A 20484-nucleotide genomic window follows, 5' to 3' on the forward strand; every position below is an offset into this window, starting at 1 on the left:
CTCATTTGTATATAAAATTAATTATAACACCATTCATCTGTCTCAGAACACAGTTTCTACCCAGAAGATGTATAGGTATACTGAGACTAAAATTGTTAAAAACCAAGCAGATTATCCATTCATGAAGCATAATTGTATACTGGTTGAGATTTTTGGATATATAAAATGTGGATTTTTAAAATTCTGGTAAAGAAAGGAAGGAAGGGAGGGAAGAAGAGACGCAGGATTAGGGATGAGGGGAGAGGAAAGAGTAAGAGAGAGGGAGGGAGAGAAATGAAAGAAAGAAGGGAGAAAGAAGGAAACAATTAATGCTGGTATAAAAGAAAATGAATTTAGTATGAAAAGAGCAATAACACAGTGGTTGCCTGGAGGGGAAATTTCATCTGCTGTAATAAACAGCAAGGTAAGGGGCCAAGATGAATTTGAACAATTTTCTTGCTCTAGCAAAGAAATTGAACAAGAATGTTGTTAATCACTACTGGTCACCTTCCCTGCTGTTATATAGAATTGTTCTAAAGACTCTCTGGTTAAAAAGCTATTGGTTAGAGATTTATGTAACCTGTAAATTGAGATAGTGTCAGATACATTCTCTAAACGTGTTTAGAGCTAAGCTGTGAAGGAGGACATTTTGTTAATTTTATGAGTATTTTTAGCTTTTCATCTCTCAGACTGAGTATCCAGGAGAGATGCGTGCATGCGCAATCGTGTCCGACTCTTTGCAACCCTGTGGACTGTAGCCCTCCAGGCTTCTCTGTCTATGGGATTTGCTAAGCAAGCACACTGGAGTGGGTTGCCATTTCTTTCTCCAGGGGAATCTTCCCCACCCTGGGTGGAACCCACATTTTCTGAGTCTCCTGCATTGTAGGCAGATTATTTTCTTGTTGAGTCAATTGGAAAGCCTAGACTGAGTATAATAGATTCCTATCTTTTAATTTCCATTAAGCCAATCAAGAAGCAAGGTGAAATGAAACTTGCTGTTAAAGATGAAAGTTACAGATGGCAGCTACTTGATTTGAAACTGAATAGATTATAGGAGTATAGAATTTTACACAGAAGTAATAAATGTGAGGGCTCTTGCGGAACATGAGGAAGTGAAAGAAAAAGTATTAGATTCAAATGAGAAGACTTCAATTTTTTCCTCAAGATATTTGTGTCTCCTAATGTGCTTGTTTCATTCAGATCAAGACAAGAAGCCTCACAGTTAAATCAGGTGCCAAAGCACTGTGTTATATTGATCTTGTATTCCAATCATCTAGCTTTTGATATAAAATAAAAGAAGTTAGGGAATGATGGCAATTCCACTTTACAGCATCGGAACCCTGAGTTATTATAAACATGCCTTTTTAGACCTTGTCTTAAATGTATATCAATATTTTCTATTGGCTGTGCAACGTTGAGGCAGTGAGAGGAGACACCCCACATCCAAGGTCAGGAGCGGGGGCTGGGAGGAGATACCCCACGCCCAAAGAAAGAGATACCCCATGTCCAAGGAAAGAGAAACCCCAGTAAGATGGTAGGTGCTGAGAGAGGGCATCAGAGGGCAGACAGGCAGAAACCACAGACACAGAAATCTAACCAATCTAATCACATGGACCACAGCCTTGTCTAACTCAATGAAACTATGAGCCATGCCATGTAGGGCCACCCAAGACAGATGGGTTATGGTGGAGAGTTCTGACAAAATATGGTCCACTGGAGAAGAGAATGGCAAGCGACTGCAGTATTCTTGCCTTGAGAAACCCATGAACAATATGAAAAGGCAAAAAGATAAGACACTGAAAGATGAACTCCCCAGGTCACTAGGTACCCAATATGCTACTGGAGATCAGTGGAGAAATAATTGCAGAAAGAATGACGAGATGGGACCAAAGCAAAAACAACACCCAGTTATGAATGTGACTGGTGATGGAAGCAAGGTCTGATGCTATAAGAGCAGTATTGTATAGGAATATGGACTGTTAGGTCCATGAATCAAGGCAGATTGGAAGTGGTCAAACAAGAAATGGCAAAAGTGAACATCTATATTTTAGGAATCAGTGAACTAAAACGGACTGCAATGGGTGAATTTAACTCAGATGACCATCATATCTACTAATGTGGGAAAGAATCCCTTAGAAGAAATGCAGTAGCCATCATAGTCAACAAAAGAGTCTGAAATACAGTACTTGGATCCAATCTCAAATACGACAGAGTGATCTCTGTTCACTTCCAAGGCAAGCCATTCAACATCACGATAATCCAAGTATATGCCCTGATCAGTAATGCTTAAGAAGCTGAAGTTGAACAGATCTATGAAGACCTGTAAGACCTTCTAGAACTAACACCCCAAAAAAGATGTCCTTTTCATTATAGGGGACTGGAATGCAAAAGTAGAAAGTAAAAAAAAAACCACCTGAAGTAACAGGCAAATTTGGCCTTGGAGTACAGAATGAAGCAGGGCAAAGACTAAATAGTTTTGTCAAGAGAACACACTGGTCATAGCAAACACTCTCTTCCAACAAAACAAGAGAAGACTCTACACATGGATGTCACCAGATGGCCAACACTGAAATCAGATTGATTATAGTCTTTGCAGCCAAAGATGGAGAAGCTCTATACAGTCAGCAAAAACAAGACTGGGAGCAGACTGTGGCTCAGATCATGAACTCCTTATTGTCAAATTCAGACTTAAATAGAAGAAAGCAGGGAAAAGCACAAGACCATTCAGTTATGACCTAAATCAAATCCCTTACGATTATTCAATGGAATAGGAAACAGATTTAAGGGGCTAGATCTGATAGCAAAGTGCCTGATGAACTATGGATAGAGGTTCATGACATTCTACAGGAGACAGGGATCAGGACCATCCCCAAGAAAAAGATGCAAAAGAGCAAAATGGCTGTCTGAGGAGGCCTTACAAATAGCTGTGAAAAGAAGAGAAGTGAAAAACAAAGGATAAAAGGAAAAATATACCCATTTGAATGCAGAGTTCCAAAGAATAGCAAGGAGAGATAAGAAAGCCTTCTTCAGTGATCAGTGCAAAGAAATAGAGGAAAACAACAGAATGGGAAAGACTAGAGATCTCTTCAAGAAAATTAGAGATACCAAGGGAACATTTCATGCAAAGATGATCTCAATAAAGGACAGAAATGGTATGGACCTAATAGAAGGAGAAGATATTAAGAGGAGGTTGCAAGAATACAGAGAAGAAATGTACAAAAAAAGATCTTCACTACACAGATGATCATGATAATGTGATCATTCACCTAGAGCCAGACATCCTGGAATGTGAAGTCAAGTGGGCCTTAGGAAGCATCACTATGAACAAAGCTAGTGGAGGGATGGAATTTTAGTTGAGCTATTTCAAATTCTGAAAGATGATGCTGTAAAAGTGCTGCACTCAATATGCCAGCAAGTTTGGAAAAGTCAGCAGTGGCCACAGGACTGGAAAAGGTCAGTTTTCATTCCAATCCCAAAGAAAAGCAATGCCAAAGAATGCTCAAAATACCACACAACTGCACTCATCTCACATGCTAGTAAAGTAATGCTCAAAATTCTCCAACCCAGTCTTCAACAGTACATGAACTGTGAACTTCCAGATGTTCAAGCTGGTTTTAGAAAAGGCAGAGGAACCAGAGATCAAATTGCTAACATCCTTTGGATAATCGAAAAAGCAAGAGAATTCCAGAAAAAAACACCTATTTCTGCTTTATTGACTATGTGCATCAAAACAAACTGTGGAAAATTCTGAAAGAGTTAGGAATACCAGACCACCTGATCTGCCACTTGAGAAATCTGCATGCAGGTCAGGAAGCAACAGTTAGAGCTGGACATGGAGTAACAGACTGGTTCCAAATAGGAAAAGGAGTACATCAAGGCTGTATATTGTCACCCTGCTTATTTAACTTATATGCAGAGTACATCATGAGAAATGCTGGACTGGAGGAAGCAGAAGCTGTAATCACGATTGTCAGGAGAAATATCAATAACCTCAGATACACAGCTAATATCACCCTTACAGCAGAAAGTGAAGAAGAACTAAAGAGCTTCTTGATGAAAGTGAAAGAGGAGAGTGGGACAAGTTGGATTAAGGCTCAGCATTCAGAAAACTAAGATCATGGCATCTGGTCCCATCACTTCATGGCAAATAGATGGGGAAACAGTGGTGGTTTTTATTTTGGGGGGATGCAAAATCACTGCAAATGTTGACTGCAGCCATGAAATTAAAAGACGCTTTCTCCTTGGAAGGAAAGTTACGACCAACCTAGACAGCATATTGGAAAACAGAGACATTACTTTGCCAACAAAGGTCCATCTAGTCAAGGCTATGGTTTTCCTATTAGTCATGTATGGATTGATATTTGGACTATAAGGAAGGCTGAGCACCAAAGAATTGATGCTTTTGAACTGTGGTGTTGGAGAAGACTCTTGAGAGTCCCTTGGACTGCAAGGAGATCCAACCAGTCCATCCTAAAGGAGATCAGTCCTGACTTTTAATTGGAAGGACTGATGTTGAAGCTGAAATCCAATATTTTGGCCACCTGATGTGAAGAGCTGACTCATTGGAAAAGACCCTGATGCCGGGAAAGATTGAAGACGGGAGGAGAGGGGGATGACAGAGGATGAGATGGCTGAATGGCATCACCAACTCAATGGACATGAGTTTTGGTAAACTCTGGGTGTTGGTCATGGACAGGGAGGCCTGGCGTCTTTGGAGTCCATGGGGTCGCAAAGAGTTGGACACGACTGAGCGACTGAACTGAACTGAATTGAACTGAATGATGAATTGCATTTAAAACATGCAGGTACTAACATACTTCCACTTTATTAACTTGTTTCCTTTGTGGTTTTCAATATAAGTGGTCATGTTCTATAGTGAGATTCTACTTGTGCACAGCATTGTAATTGACACAGATTTACTAAATCATAACAGGTGGGGTTCCTGCCTTTAAATTTAAAGAATCAAATCTAGAACATCAAGTTTAAGCCTAAAGTATGATTCCTGCTGATTGATGATGATCAAAGCTCCTGATTTGCTCAACATCTTAACCTAATTTAGGATTAAAAAATGTTGAAAATGTCCTCAGTGCTTGCAAATTTCACACTATTAGTTTGAAATTAGGAGTGAAACAGTTTTTATGCTGTGAAGCAGAAATATTTTTGATGGACACTATTTTACTTACTCTTAAACAAAAATATCATGGTGATGTGATTTGGCAATATAATAGTTTTTATTACTTAATAAAATAAACAGTCAAAAAACAAACAAGAGAACAGTTGAACAATAGCATAATCAATAAAGTGTCTTTCTGGGGGTGACAGATTCTAAAATTTGCCATAATCTGGAAGTCAGTGCCTCAGAAAATAAGGAACTTTCACCACCCCCTCTTCCCCCACCTTCTCTTCTTTTCCTACATTTCTAATTGTTGGGAAAAGGTACTTAACAAAATGGGACGTAGGTGTATGAATCCTTTTTTGTAGCCTTTTTAGCAGTATGACTGAGAAAATCACCTAAACACTTATGGCTCGTATTTAATTTGAAAATAATAACAATAACTTGTGCGTGCGTGCGTGCGTGCGTGCTCAGTCGTGTCTGACTCTTTGCAACCCCATGGACTGCAGCACACCAAGATTCCCTGTCACTTTCTTCCAGAGTTTGCTCAGATTCATGTATTTTGAATCAGTGATGCTTATCTAACCATCTCATCCTCTGAGTCTCACTTCTTTTGCCTTCAATCTTTCCCAGCATCAGGGTCTTTTCCAATGAGTCAGCTCTTCCCTGAAGGTGGACAGAGTATTGGAGATTCAGCCTCAGCATCAATCCCTCCAATGAATTTCAGGACTGATTTCCTTTAGGATTGACTGGTTTGATCTCCTGTCTGTCCAAGGGACTCTCAAGAATGTTGTCCAGCACCACAGCTTGAAAGCAACAATTCTTTGGTACTCAGCCTTCTTTATGGTCCATGTCTCTTATCTGTGAGCTTCCCTGGTAGCTCAGCTGATAAAGACTCCACCTCAATACATATGACACCTGTTCGATCCCTGGATTGGGAAGATCCCCTGGAGAAGGCAACAGGCTAATCACTCCAGTATTCTGGCGTGGAGAATTCCATGGACAGAAGAGTCTGGCAGGCTACAGTCCATGGAGTCTCCAGAGTGAGAAATGACTGAGCGACTTTCACTTTCTTTCTCACATCTGTACAAGACTACTGGAAAAACCATAGCTTTGACTATGATGTCTCTGCTTTTCAATACACTGTCTAGGTTTGTCACAGCTTTTCTTCCAAGGAGCAAGCATCTTTTATTTTGTGGTTGCAGTCACCATCAGCAGTGATTTTGGAGCCCAAGAAAATAGTCTTTCACAGTTTCCAATTTTACCCCTATTATTTGCCATGAAGTGAAGAGATTGGATGCCATGATTTTCGTTTTCTGAATGCTGAGTTTGCAGCCTGATTTTTCACTCCTCTTTTACATTCATCAAGAGACTCTGTAGCTCCTCTTCAGTTCAGTTCAGGCAGTTAAGTCACTCAGTTGTGTATGACTCTTTGCGACCTCATGAATTGCAGCACACCAGGCCTCCCTGTTCATACCAACTCCTGGAGTTCACCCAAACTCATGTCCATCGAGTCGGTGATGCCATCCAACCATCTCATCTTTGGTCGTCCCCTTCTCCTCCTGCCACCAATCCCTCCCAACATCAGAGTCTTTTTGAATGAGTCAACTCTTCGCATGAGGTGGCCAAAGTATTGGAGTTTCAGCTTTAGCATCAGTCTTTCCAAAGAACACCCATGACTGATCTTCCTTTAGAATGGACTGGTTGAATCTCCTTGCAGTCCAAGGGACTCTCAAGAGCCTTCTCCAACACCACAGTTCAGAAACATAAATTCTTCGACGCTCAGCTTTCTTTACAGCCTGAATCTCACATCCATACATGACCACTGGAAAAACCATAGCCTTGACTAGACGGACATTTGTTGGCAAAGTAATGTCTCTGCTTTTGAATATGCTATCTAGGTTGGTCATAACTTTCCTTCCAAGGAGTAAGTGTCTTTTAATTTCATGGCTGCAATCACCATCTGCAGTGATTTTTGAGCCCCAAAAATAAAGTCAGCCACTGTTTCCACTATTTCCCCATCTATTTCCCATGAAGTGATGGGACCGGATGCCATGATCTTCATTTTCTGAATGTTGAGCTTTAAGCCAACTCTCACTCTCCTCTTTTACTTTCATCAAGGGGCTTTTTAGTTCCTCTTCACTTTCTGCCATAAGGGTGGTGTCATCTGCATATCTGAGGTTATTGATATTTCTCCCAGCAATCTTGATTCCAGCTTGTGCTTCTTCCAGCCCAGCATTTCTCATGATGTTATCTGCATAGAAGTTAAACAAGCAGGGTGACCATATACAGCCTTGATGTACTCCTTTTCTTATTTGAAACCAGTCTGTTGTTCCATGTCCAGTTCCTTTTTACTTTCTTCCATTAAAGTGGTGTCTCCTATATATCTGAGATTATTGATATTTCTCCCTGCAATCTTGACTCCAGCTTGTGCTTCATCCAGCCTGGCCTTTCTCATGATATACTCTACATACAAGTTAAATAAGTAAGGTGACAATATGCAGCCTTGACATACTTCTTTCCCAATTTGGAACCAGTCTGTCCTTCCATATCTGGTTCTAACCGTTACTTCTTGTCCTGTATACAGGCTTCTCAGGAGACAGATAAGGTGGTCTGATATTCCCATCTCTTGAAGAGTTTTTCACAGTTTGTTGGGATCCACACAGTCAAAGGCTTTAGCATAGTCAATGACGTAGAAGTAGATTTTTTTTTTTTTGTCTATGATCCAGTGGATGCTGAAAGTTAATCTCTTTTTCTTTTGTCTTTTCTAAATCCAGCTTGTACATCTGTAAGTTCTTGGTTCATGTACTGCTCAAACCTAATTTGAATGAGTCTGAGCATAATCTTGCTAGCATGTGAAATGAATGTCATTGTATGGTAACTTGAAGATTCTTTGGCATTGCCTTCCTTTGGAATTGGAATGAAGACTGACTTTTTCCAATCCTGTGGCCACTGCTGAGTTTTCCAGATTTTCTGGCATATTGAGTGCAGCCCTTTAGCAGCAGCATCTTTTAGGATTTTAAATAGCTCAGCTAGAATTCCATCTCCTTCACTAGCTTTGTCCGTAGTAATGCTTCCTCTGGCCTGACTTTATACTCCAGGTTGTCTGTCTCTAGTTGAGTGACCACACCATCATAGTTATCCCAGTTATTAAGACCTTTTTAATATAGTTCTATTGAGATCATCAGATGAAAACAAACCCGTGCCTCGATAGGGACAGTTCACTGTAGATAAGAACTAACACATTAGGAACCTATGTTGAAAATTTACAGATGCAAGCCTATTTACTTGTGCCATAAAAATTATATTTGGTGGGTAGGTACTACATTTTAGAAAAAAAGATGCTCATCTTGACAAGAAAGGAGATGCGTTAGTTTTACTTTTGACTTGAAGAATGACAATCCATATACATACACACTTAAGGAAATGATCTCAAGTGCTCTTTTGAACGAATTTTAAGAATTATTTGAGACTGTCTTATTTACAGTGTGCTCATCTGAATTTTGCTTACCTTTTAATTTTAATAAAACTCCTCTGTGTGATTTGAAGGAACTTGAGCTGCACAGAGGGCTTCCCAGGTGGCTCAGTGGGTAAAGAATCTGTCTACAATGCAGGAGATACAAGAAACGTTGATTCGACCCCTGGGTCAGGAAGGTCCCCTGCAGCAGTGGCAGCCCATTCATTATTATTGCCTGGAGAACGCCACGGACAGAGGAGCCTGGGAGGCTACAGTCCATGGGCTCACAAAGAGTTGGACATAACTGAAACAACTGAGCACACACACATAAACCGCATATAGTTATAAAACTTGAGTTTAACACATTTTAATGATTGTGTTTCTTAACAGAAAGACCTGCAACTCCAAATATGTTGACTTCAATTAAGAAGACAACATCTAGGCTGTCAATTTCTATTTTACGCTTCAACTCCCATCTTATAATATTTTCATCAATTCAAAAATGATTTAACATTCACTTTTAAAAATAAAATAACTTCTTTTCTGAATATAAAATCAACACATGCATGTGTGAAGAACTTTCAGAATACAGTTAAAAGTGAAAGGCTAAATTTACTCAAGTCCTTGCTTTTGAGCCTGTGGATACAAATGAAATCACATTAATATGATAAATCTTATTTCTGTGGCAAAACTGATGTTTTCCTTTCCCATCTAATTTATATCATATAATCAGGAAAATCCTAGAACATTAACTCTTGATGAAGGTGAAAGAGGAGAGTGAAAAAGTCGGCTTAAAGCTCAATATTCAGAAAACTAAAATCATGGCATGCGGTCCCATCACTTTATGGGAAATAGATGGAGAAACAGTGGAAACAGTGGCTGACTTTATTTTTGTGGGCTCCAAAATCACTGCAGATGGTGATTGCAGCCATGAAATTAAAAGACACTTACTCCTTGGAAGGAAAGTTATGACCAACCTAGATAGCATATTCAAAAGCAGAGACATTACTTTGCCAACAAATGTCCGTCTAGTCAAGGCTATGGTTTTTCCAGTGGTCATGTATGGATGTGAGAGTTGAAGAAAGCTGAGCACCCAAGAATTGATGTTTTTGAACTGTGATGTTGGAGAAGACTCTTGAGAGTCCCTTGGACTGCAAGGAGATCCAACCAGCCTATCCTAAAGGAGATCAGTCCTGGGTGTTCATTGGAAGGACTGATTTTGAAGCTGAAATTCCAGTACTTTGGCCACCTCATGCCAAGAGTTGACTCATTGGAAAAGACCATGATTCTGGGAAAGATTGAAAGCAGGAGGAGAAGGGGACGACAGAGTGTTATAAAGTGACACAGGGAATCTTATGAAGGTGATGTGTTTGTTTAGTATCTGTATTATGGTGATCACTTCATGAGTGTATGCATACGTTAAGACTTATCAAATTGCACAACTTTAGGTATATGCACTGTATTGTGTGACAGTCATACCTCAAATAAAAAATTAAAAGGTGAGTTGAGGAAGAAAAAAATCTCAGAATTTGGGTTTATTTGGCTGATTTGGAAACCAATAACGCAGTAGTTGTCCTATCTGCAGGATTTCACATTTAAGAAATAATGAGTATTTTTAGAATGTTTTCTTTCATTCACATTTTCCCCAGCATGTCAGTAGTATTTAATTATTTTAATGGCTGTGAATTTGTCTGAAATTGCTTTGGAAAGGAAATAAATTGGTTTCAAAAGCAACCAGTGATTCATTAGCAGGTGGTGACTTTTCGTAGCTGATAATTCTTTTAAAAGTCTAGCTAAATAGTGATGTCAAGTTATTAAAGTTTGCACTATAAAAGCGTCAACCACTATAGTCACACTCTGAGCTATATATCTTTGCTCACCACTGTAACATCAGAGCATTTTTTGTCCCTACCTATAAAATGAATAATCTGCTCTTGTGATGCCTGAAAATAGACTTTGCTTGTTAACTGGTCTCTTTCTGTCTGGTCTCTATCTGGAACTGAATGCAGGTCTCCCATATTGTGGGCAGAGCCATCGGGAAGACCCCCTCTATCTGGTAGCTTTCCCCAAAGACCTGTCGTATCTTACATTTTTTTGGAATGGAGCTATTTCTTTTTACATGGCTATTTTCTCCTTAAATCCTATTTGTAACTTTCAATAAGCCCTTATAGAGTCACCTAAATTTGTTATCTTTGAGGCATAATCTTCCCCTCAATTCAACTACATGTGAAAATGCAGTTTAATTTAATTGCCAAAAAATAAGCAGAGAGGCAGAAGAAAATAAATGTTATGAAGACTTTATGTGCTAAGAATTTATTAGGGTTTTTAAGGCCCCCAAATTTCTACTAATCTCTCACAATTGATAACAGATTTGGTCTGTGAAGGGGGTGCAAATCCATGAGAAAAAAACTTTATCAAACCTTGACATATCAAAATAATTAATTTTATTTCTGTTAATATTTAAATATTTTCAAAACAACAACTGACATTAGGACCTTGCCTCTAAATGTTTTCTCTAAATAAAAGAAAACTCAGAATGTGTTCTCAAGAAATATAAAAGATATGTACAAGGCCGACTATATAGCTTTACTCATTGTCTACCTGGAACCAGATGTTGTGTGGTGTTACTATTGCAGAATCAGGGAAAGGTTACTGATCACTTGGAAGAAGTGAATGCATCCTTCCACCTTACCAGCAAATCACCTGCCATGCGGTGCCCTGACACAGCAAATACTGTAGTAGCTGATGGCTACTTCATCTATGGATTTCCCTGAGTTGAATTTTTTTGCCATATAGATGACTCCGTACCCCAACCAGCTTCTGTTTGAGAGTTAAACATTTTAGAAAACTGGAAATTCTGTGCTCGAAGTGATTACAGCTAAAGCTGATGTTTTGGTGTTGGAAAAGTCTTATTTGCAAATCTACCACTAAGTCAAGTCACAAAGATTCCTGCTGCCTATGGAGATTGTTGTGGTAAATCCAAAAGTCCTATATCCTCCATGACTTGTGCCATTAGTTGGATACATCCACCAGCCAATCCCAATCCTTTCCGGTTCATCCTTGTCCAAATTAATTCATTTTAAATAGAAGTGTCATAATAAATGAAAAGCTGATTTGGATTACAGGCTTTATGAGAGAACATAGTAATTCTTATAGCTGCATATATAACAATTAAAGATACAACAAGGAAAGAAATGCTGTCAGTTAAAATAAAGCCATCAGAGAATATTTGGTGAAAATATATTTATTATTGTTAAACAAAACCTTTTAAGTTACTCAGTGTTACGAAGAGCTATATTTTAATTTGTTAGAGAAAGTTTATATTTTGACAGAATGTTTAAAAATTAGATTTGGTGAAAATAGTTTTCTTGATGTGCTGTAAATGTGGAAATTATTTTCTAAGAGTATAGAAACTTAAAGTTCTTCTAAGCATCTTCTACATCTTTGTGTCTATTTTAAGATAAAATTGGTTGTATATAAATATATAAACCAATGCCTGAGCAACTAACAGTCAATGAAAAAGATGATTTTTTAAAGAATTCCGTGAACCTGCCTGAAGTTATCTTACAGCCCAGTACTAAAAATGAGCAATTGTTATGTGAAGAACAGAGGATATTATATTGAAGAATATTGATATAACCTATGCTTTTAGAGAGGAAATGGACTATAAGCTACAATTATTCAATTTAATTACAACTGTATTATATATTATAAAAGTATAAAAAGAGAAGTTAGTATGGGATGTTAGTATGTTTTAGAATATATTTAGCTGTCCTTTTTTCTCATGATATTCTCTTTCCCTTATGATACCATGTGTGCACGCTAAGTTGCTTCAGTCGTGTCTGACTCTGCGACCCCTTGGGCTGCAGCCCGCCAGGCTCCTCTGTCCCTGGGATTCTCCAGGCAAGAATCCTGGAATGGGTTGCCATGCCTACCTCCAGGGAATCTTCTTGACCCAGGAATCAAATCTGCATGATATCATAGATTCTTAAAAATCATCATTATAATCAGTAGTATTGGACAAAAGTTTTCGACAATATATATTTTGGCAATGTATCTTTGGAGTGTGAAAGCATGTCTTCCAAGTGAAACATCAGAGGAAGCAGTGTGACATTTGGTAGGAATATGCAGAGGCTTAGAAGAGTATCTGATATTGTGCATAATGTTGTATGGATGTACATACATTTTATAAAGAGAAACAGCATTAATCAATCCTAATCTCTCCACCTACAGTACTGAAATTACCCCCACTTCCCCTCAAATCATAGAGTTATTTTCAAAGAGATTGTCTTTAGAAGTTGGACAGTTGTTTCAATAAGAAAAAAGAACAAAAATGATTGCTAAGTATCGGAAGAGAAAAAGTACAAGACATTAATAATCTAAATAGGAAGCAAGGTAAAATGTGTCATAATTTTTGGAACATGAGAAAAGAGAATAATATTTGTTCTGGAACTCATTTACATTCCATGACAGAGAATTTGTGTTATTGAATCATAGAGACAAAATAACACTAGTGGATTCTTGGCTCTTTAACAAAGAGAATTACCAGGTTATGAAAATGTGTACTTAATTTACTGTTTTTCAACTTTTAGAGGTATTGTGCTCAATACCTCTAAATACTCTATAATACTCAAAAGTATTATAGCAAATAGTCTAAACATTGGAAGGGGAAAGTTTATGATAGGTTAGGCAGATGGAAGTAATGCAGGGCTGTTAATATGGTCATATTACATAATGAGAAGACAAGATGTGCTCTTAGGTCAATAAAATAAGAACTGGGGATTTACATATGTAGCATATGTGTGTAAAGTATATATTATAAACATGCAAAATCTGAAGTTGGAGCATGAAAAGTTGTAATGAAATAGCTTGTATGAGAGTAGCTTCATCTTTTATTCACTAAGGTTAATAATCAATGACATTCTGCATTTATATATTGTTTAGGGTTGTAGATGCTATAAACAGAAAACTTGAACTGTAGAACAAAAATTATTCTTTCTGGAGACTGGAAAAGAGTGAAGAGCAGGCTTAGCGCCAGGAGGATATCGTTTATTATATATCTTCTGTAGGAATTGACTCAACATAAATCCATACCCCCAGACTTCCCAGGTGACACTAGTGATAAAGAATGTGTGTGTCAGTGCAGGAGATGTAAGAGATGAGGGTTCAATCCCTGGATCAGGAAGGTTCCCTGGAGGTGGACATGGCAACCTACTCCAGTTTTCTTGCCTGGAAAGTCCCACTGATGGAGAAACCTGGCAGACTACAGTCCACGGGTCACAAAGAGTCAGACACGACTGAAGTGACTTCACTTTTCAATATTGTAAAGTAATTAACCACCAATTAAAATAAATAAATTTATATTAAAAAAAGAACAAGATAAAATTGTCACTTTTCAAGAACAAGATAAAATTGTGCTTTTTAAAATTTGATTACATATACTGTCTTAGTTTCTGAGAGTTGTTTTAGCAGATGACCACAAACCTGGTGGCTTAAAACAAGCAAAAACTTATTCTGTCACAGCTTTGAAAGCTGGAAGTCCAAAATTAAAATGTCAGCAAGGTCAGAGCCCTTCCGAATCTTCTAGGGAAAAATCCTTCCTTGCTTCTTCCTTGGTTCTGTGCGGTTGTGGGTAATCCTAAGCTTGCAGCTCCATCTGTCTGCTCTGCCTACAACTTCACATGACCTTTTTCTCTGTGTGCCTCTGTGCATCCCCTCCTCTGATAAATATGTCATTCATTGGATTTACAGCCTGCCCTAATTCAGTATGACAGCATGTTAGCTAATAATGACTATGATTATCCTATTTCCAAATAAGTTAGCTTTTGAGGTTCTGTGTACACATGATGTTTGGAGGGAGACTAGTCAGTTCACTAAGTGTATCAAAGAAACAATTCTAATTGATAGAGTTGTCATATTTAGTCAGCTGCAATGGTGGAAATATTGAGCACCATTGCAGTAGATAGAAATATCTATCTACTGCAGATAGATAGAATGAGTGCTGTTTGGGAGAATGGCATTGAAACATGTATACTATCAGGTAAGAAACAAACAAAAAAAAAGAATGAGTGCTCAATATCATTTGGATCTCCTTTTGAGCTCACAGAAAAAAACAAGATTTTCTAACAGTTTTTCAGTAAGATACAGCATTAAGACCTTATTCTTGTCATAGTGGTATAAGTGGAGTGATAACCTTTACTTTTAGGCTAAATCTCTTAACTATGAGACTTTCTTTCTACCTCTTTCCCTGCTGCCATGACCAAAGGGACCTCATCTCTATAGAGAGGGGATTGACACAAAAAACACTGCAGGCTTCATTTTTCTGGATCATTCTTGATTTTGCGGAGCTGAACCAACCAAGCATCCATTGGATATTTGAGTGACTGAGAAACAGTTAATGATTTTGTAAGGATTAACTTAGTGTTTTTTTGTTTGTTTGTTTATTTCTATAGTATATCATTCCTTCTTGAACTGATACATCATTTCTAGATACTTTCTGTTCCAGGCTCCTATTCACCCATGATTATTAGTCAAATACTCTGAATTATTACCATTATCTGTTATTTGGTAACATAACCACCCAAATCGCAGATATTCTGTTACTGAAGATATAATTGCAAGTTATATTCAATTTGATACTTAGTAAATCCACAAACTTGAGGAGCTTTTTATTTTCTCATTTATGGTCCTCAAAGAATAGGATTCACCTCTCAGATTTCTTAGTTCCTTAAAAATGTTGTATTCAAAAATATGAAAAAATTAAAGTTATAGACATATCAATGCAGAATATATAAATGTTTTAAGAAATTAAAGTGATTACATGTTTTATTTTTATTTTGACATATTCCATAATTTTATAGTGAATTTACAATAAAAAATCAGGGTCATGGACCATAAGAAAATGTTCTAAAATGTTTTATTAGTTGATACACAAAGTGACTTCTTTCTAGATGATACTATTTCCGTGAAGCTGCATAAGTGAGTTCATGTTGTTACATATTCTATAGTCCTTGAAATGAAGAATTTGCAGTATATACGGATTATAAAGAGACTCCAAGGCAGAAATATATGGCAGTAACATAAAAATTACAAGTCAATTACCTGCAGAAGTTCCAAAAAAAAACATTATGTGTGACAATTTAGGAATATAAATGTAAGGAATATACACTTGGTTTCAATTTTACTCCTGTAATAGAGGAGACCCAATTACAGTATGTTCCAAATTAGAAGGCTAATTAGATGCTGAAAACTGCCATCTTCATGGTGCAATGTATTGTCTTTCAGATCGCAACATTTTGATTTCAAGGGGTAAGCTTTTACTTATAGTCTCATGTGATATGCATCATGTTTTTTATTTTATTATATATTTATATGTTTATTATATATATATTTAAGCACAATTTATCATATAGATCTAATATTTCAATAAATGGAAATAGGCTACTACATAATGTGTCATGAAGAATATTGACATGTGTGTATGAGCACGAGTGTATGCTCATACACATACATTATTTCCTAAACAATTGTTTTAATTCTTTCACTTGCATTACATTTTATAGAGTCAGAGTCAAATACTATACTTGTGGCAACCCACTCCAGTATTCTTCCCCGGAAAATGCCATCAGAGGAGTCTACTGGGCTAGACCTTGGGCTCACAAAGAGTTGGCCATGACTGAGCCTGACTCATTATTATTATACAGCGTCACAGGAGTATCAGGTGAACAAGATATGGGAGAGACAAACACTATCTTCTGGTACCGCAACAATGTTTCAGGTGTGTTGAGAGACTGTCATTTTATAACACTCGCATTTGATGGTTTATCTCCAAAGTTATTTATACCCAGTCACAATATTCTTTAGTGTATTACTTAAATTTCATTGGACAATTAAAATTATAAATTGAAAGAGAAGAATGAAGTAAAACAAACGCTAGTGCAAGAAGGAGCGGAAGGGAAGATGACGGGCAGAAGGACAATTCAGTCTACCCAGCCCTACTCTCCTCCTTAGGGCACACAGTCAAGGCGAGAATTATTGACACGGGGAAGGCGTGCCTAATGGGTACTGAAGCATGGAGGCTCCGTTCACGGCCACAAGGAACTATACATTCAACTGGATGTTAGTTGAGTCAACCTGAACTTCAGGGGATAAATAAAAAATAGTAGCAGATGATCTAATGAAATCTGTGGAAAACAAGTGTTGACATGAAAGAAATTAATTAGCTATAGTTGGATTTTCTACTTTAATGTTTTTCTCAAAAATGTATGATGTTGAATATTTTCATAAATAAATGATAAATTTATGTGTCACTTATAACCAACTTGAGCCAGTCTATTTAAAGCTTATAATGCATAATTTATATGTGTATATATGTCACATATGTGAAAACAAGAAAGACTATATTTTCATTAATGTATTGTACCTTCTATGACATAGCAGAGGATGGATTTGAAAATAAAAAATTCTCCTCTATACTTAAACACAAGAGATACTTATTTATGAGTAAATGAATTAATCATTCAACCCTTAGTAGATCATCTGATATATGTGAGACTGTATCAGAAAAGACAACTAATTTTTTTTTTTTATTTTTGTTAATTTTGATAAATGCAGTTGTTTTTCCTCTGATAACTGAAATCTTGCCAGTTAGGAACACAGTTCAGCCTGTCACCCTCAAATTCCTATAGAAAAAGCAAACCAATAATAACAACAATACTAAGATTAGATAGGGGAAGGAAAAGAAAACCTGTTGAATTACAAAGATCCCAAGTTATTAATTTTCTAAGTATAGAGCTACTATATATTTAAACTTAGGTATTAAAAAGCAATGTCAAAATCCACACATTTTTTCTTTCATTTCCTTTTAAGTAAACACAAATGGCAAGGAAGTAGGCTGATTCTATAAACCTATTTCAACATTCTATTTCTAGAACATGTAACAAGATTAATATAGATTACAAATAATTTCCTGGGTTTTCTAATTTTAAAATGATAGCACATAATGAGAACTCTAAAACTTTGCAATATCCTGAATTGACTTATGAATTAATAAAGACTATGGCATGTACATATTTAGCATTCATATTCCTCCCCTTGGAACTTGGTACATCATTTGTGTAACTGTATTAAACCAACCACTGTTAGTCACAGAGTATAATGTGTTAACGCATACTTAGTACCAAATTAGAACATCTAAACTGTTTTCACTGTGTATGTGGTCTGTTAGTGAATGTTTTTTACAATAAAACAAAAAGTATTGAGTTGTAACTGTTGAGTGAACTTTTTTTTTTTTTGAGTTAAACATTTTTATTTTAAGTATTCCCATAACCTTAAAGGACGAACATTTATGGTGAAACTAGGAGGAATAGCTTAGGTGTAATACTTTACAATGTCAGTTGACTATGTGTGATTTTTTCATAGTGTAACAGTTACCATGTTACTGAACCAGGATTCCATACAACATCATTTCTGAAGCACTTGCCTAAGCCATAACCATAATTTTTTTAATGGAATTGTTAGCTTTCGGGTTGGGAGCCAGCATGAGGAACTCCGCCCATGGCAAAGGTCATGAGGAGGAAGCTTGGCATACGCAAAGGCGTGATCAAGCCTCAGGAAACCCCCTGTTCTCGAGCATCTACCCCCAAACCAGAGTTTACGGGGAGCTCTCCCCCATAACCATTTCTCTCAGAGAAGGAGTTAACTTGCAGCTCCAGTTAATAAAAATTCCTGGGCGTGACAAGAGTGTTTCAACTTACGAACGCTGGAGGTTCTCTGGCCTGCCTGATCAGGCTCATCTGGCCACATGTGATTGTTTACAGCCTCCCAACTGTGAGAGGCACGGGATGTTTTTTCTAAATACAGACTCTTTTGAGAAGTTAGAAGATCATTAGTATAGTATTAGTAGGATGATTAGGAATTATATTGGTGAAAGGTTTTTTCTTCATTTGTCGTGCCAATAATTACTGCTAATTCCCTGCCCTGGGTGTGACAAGGATGTCTCAGGTCAAACCTCTCTGCTGACAGACTAGCTTGTGTGACAGCCTCTCAGCCATAAACAGCACAGAGAGTTTGGAGTATTAGCATAGGGCTTTTTTCATTGATGAGTCAATGATTGCCATCAGGCCTCCATATCCTTAGGCACCTGGGAATATATTAATCAATGTATTTGGAATATAGAAAAGGAAATATAGTAGTTTTGATGTTAGCAATACTAGACTTTTGAGTTAATGAATCTTCTCTTTTGTTATAGATCACTGTACTTTGTTATAAATCACTATAAATCACTATGCTATGTAACTTTATCACTATCTTAAGACAAAATAGATCTTAAGGGGAACATTGGTGAAGGGTTTACATTTGTTGAGCCAATATTTGCTGCTAAAACTTCATATTCCTGCCTTTATAAGGAATATAACTAGCATATAGGGAAAATAAGTATTAACCTTTAACATTAATCATGTTAAACCTTAGGTTAAGTAAATTCCTTTCTTGATTGTAACTCACTACACCCTCACCCTATAGGAATGCAACTTTATTTGGAGGGTGGCGCCTGATTTAAGAAAAAATCACCCCTGGAAAAACAAGTTTTCTGGTTAACTGACCGGTATCAGAAAGAGCCATAAAATGTCAGCAGACCTCATGGCTAAAAGATGATGAAACTCATAAGATCTTTGTATAATTTTATATGAAGCACCTGATTGTGACAAGGGTCAGGTCTGCTGACCTCCACGTGACTCTGTATTCATCCCTATGTATAACAAAAAGGTATGTAAACAAACCTGGAAAATAAAGAGATCAGATCAGTTTCTGGAAAGACTGATTCCCCCGTGTCGTTTCTTTCTCGCTCCCCGCTTTCCTGGCTGAATCCCCATCTGAAATGTGGGTACTCACCAAGCCTGCTAATTCTGCCTGGGCTTCTGAGATCAGACCAGGGAGGCCTCAGTGCCTCCTCTCCTTTGGGAGAATGGAAAGACGCCTGTGGCCTACGTAGGTGGTGATTGGGATTCCATGTAAACCAGTTATTCAGCCTCTTTTCTCCACTAGTTCTCCTACTACACTGTTTCTAATCTCCCTCTATATCTGTAATTAAATAAGTTTTTTCCAGGACGCCGACTCCGTCCCCACCTTCAAATCACCCTGGATCCACCGGGGCTGGACCCCGGCACTTTTGCTTACTTCCCCATCTACTATTGGCCAAATTCAGACAAACTTACATGATATACTTTCTCTTTATGCCATTGCCCTTCATCTTGGCTTCTCACAATTTCAGTTCAGTTCAGTTCAGTGGCTTAGTTGTATCTGACTCTTTGTAACCCCATGGACTGCAGCACATCAGGCTTCCCTGTCGATCTCAAGCTTCTGGAATTTACTCAAACTCATGTCCATTGAGTCAGTGATACCATCCAACCATCTCATCCTCTGTTGTCCCTTTCTCCTCCCACCTTCAATCTTTCCCAGCATCAGGGTCTTTTCCAATGAGTCAGTTCTTTGCATCAGGTGGCCAAAGTATTGGAGTTTCAACTTTAGCATCAGTCCTTCCAATGAACACCCAGGACTGATCTCCCTTAGAATGGACTGGTTGGATTTCCTTGCAGTCCAAGGGACTCTCAAGAGTCTTCAACATCACAGTACAAAAAAAATCAACAATCTTACAGTTTATTTTGTCCTTTCTTACTGGACTCTGGCCTACACTACATTCCGCTGGGATTGCGTCGTTTCTTCAGCATGGATGACTCATGCCCCTCTACTGCTACTTTCTGCACTTGCAGATTCACTTGTCTGCCATGCTCATACAGCTTCCTGAAATGATCCTACTCACAACATCTTCTTTATTATCCCAAATATTCTGTGAGTCTGTTACTATAAGAATCAGTTCAGTTCAGTTGCTCAGTCATGTCTGACTCTTTGTGACCTCATGAACTGCAACACTCCAGGC

This window comes from Budorcas taxicolor, chromosome 7 (genome assembly GCF_023091745.1).
Source record: "Budorcas taxicolor isolate Tak-1 chromosome 7, Takin1.1, whole genome shotgun sequence".
Lineage (NCBI taxonomy): Eukaryota > Metazoa > Chordata > Mammalia > Artiodactyla > Bovidae > Budorcas > Budorcas taxicolor.